Source organism: Neovison vison, chromosome 10 (genome assembly GCF_020171115.1).
Source record: "Neovison vison isolate M4711 chromosome 10, ASM_NN_V1, whole genome shotgun sequence".
In the NCBI taxonomy this organism is placed as follows: Eukaryota; Metazoa; Chordata; class Mammalia; order Carnivora; family Mustelidae; genus Neogale; species Neogale vison.
Genome location: NC_058100.1, coordinates 11015712 through 11017410, shown reverse-complemented (window position 1 = coordinate 11017410; position 1699 = coordinate 11015712). Strand labels below are relative to the sequence as shown.

General features: G+C 36.3%; 1 non-coding gene across 1 annotated transcript; it reads left to right on the top strand.

Annotated features, from left to right (window-relative positions):
• Positions 1-1282: 1282 nt before the first annotated feature.
• LOC122918925 lies at positions 1283-1388 on the top strand. Its single transcript, XR_006386709.1, has one exon. It is a non-coding gene; the product is annotated as a U6 spliceosomal RNA (small nuclear RNA).
• Positions 1389-1699: the final 311 nt, after the last annotated feature.

Genomic DNA, 1699 nt, shown 5'->3' with positions numbered 1-1699 from the left:
GGAAAACATCCTTGTAATCATGAATAGGTAAGGAATTCTTAAATATGATCCCCAAAAGCATGATCCATAAAAAACTTATAAACTGAGCTTTATCACAATTTAAAATGTTTGTGTTACAAAAGACACTTTTAAGCTAATGGAAAGACAAGCCACACACAGGAAGAAAATATTTGCAAGTCATAGTTTTAGTGAAGTACCAGAATCTAAAATATGTAAAGAACTCCTATAACTCAATATCAAGAAGATAAACAATCTGATATCAAAATGAGTGAAATTCATGAAATTCATGAAATTCAAATGGACATTTGAAGATATTGACAATGAAGATATTAAAACTGGTAATAATTATTGTGAATTATATGTTCAGCACTAGTAGCTGTAAGAAAAATGCAAACTAAAACCATAATAACATACTTCTTCATACCTATTACAGTGGCTATAAACTAAAAAATAGGCAATACTGACAATTGGTCCTGCACTGCTGATGGGAATACAAAATGGTATAGTCACTTTGGAAAACAGTCTGGCAGTTTCTTAGAAAGTTAAACATAACCTTATATAATTCAGCAATTTCACTGCTAGGAACCTACCTAATGGGGGCAGGAAATCATGTTCATACAAAGATGAGTATGTGAATGTTCATAGCAAGAAACAGAAACACTTCAAACTTCCATCAAGGGATAAATGGATTAAAAATGGTATATGCATAGAAAGGAGTACTATTTAGCATAAAAAGGAAATGAAAAGCATACTGATTCATGCTACAATGTGGATAAACCTCAAAAACATTATACTGACTTAAAGAGGCCACATGTAAATAACTACATTTTGTATGATGCTGTATCTGGGAAATCTCCAGAAAAGGCAAATTTAAAAGAGATCAGAAGCAGATCATTGGTTTCCTGGGGCTGAGGGTGTTGTGAGATTAAGCTACAAATGCACATGAGTGTACTTTTTGGTGTGTTGAGAGGATTCTAAAACTGGATTATGGTATTGGTCAGACAACTCATCTGGTTAAAAATCATTGCATTGGACAATTATTTTTTTTTTAAAGATTTTATTTACTTATTTGAAGACCGAGATCACAAGTAGGCAGAGAAGCAGGCCAAGACAGAGAGAGGGGGAAGCAGGGTCCCCGCTGAGCAGAGAGCCCGATGTGGGGCTCGATCCCAGGACTCTGGGATCATGACCTGAGCTGAAGGCAGAAACTTAACCCACTGAGCCACCCAGGAACCCTGCATTAGACAATTATAATAAGTGAGTTTGGCACGTAAAAATCTTGGTATCACTTCAGCAGCACATGTACTAAAATTGGAAGAATACAGAGAAAGTTGACATGGCTCGTGAGCAAGGATGACAAGCAAATTTGTGAAGTGTTTCATACATTCTGAGGCACAGCTTAATAAACACTAGTGCTACCAAAAAACTCCACAAAGTCTTATTGTATGTGCACCATTAACCAGACACAGTACTAGGCACTGGCAATTGAGGGAGACTAAATAAGATGAAACACCTGCCTCCATGGGGCTTATCGTTCCCAGGAGTCTGTAAGGATTTGGAGCACGTTAGAATTGCCAGCTTCTGAAATTTCAAAAAAATCTTGAACTGTGTTAAAAATATTATATCTCTCCCCCCCTAGGAATATTCCATGGAACTAACATTCTATTGTAAGGGATTTGGGGAAGATGAAAATAAGGAC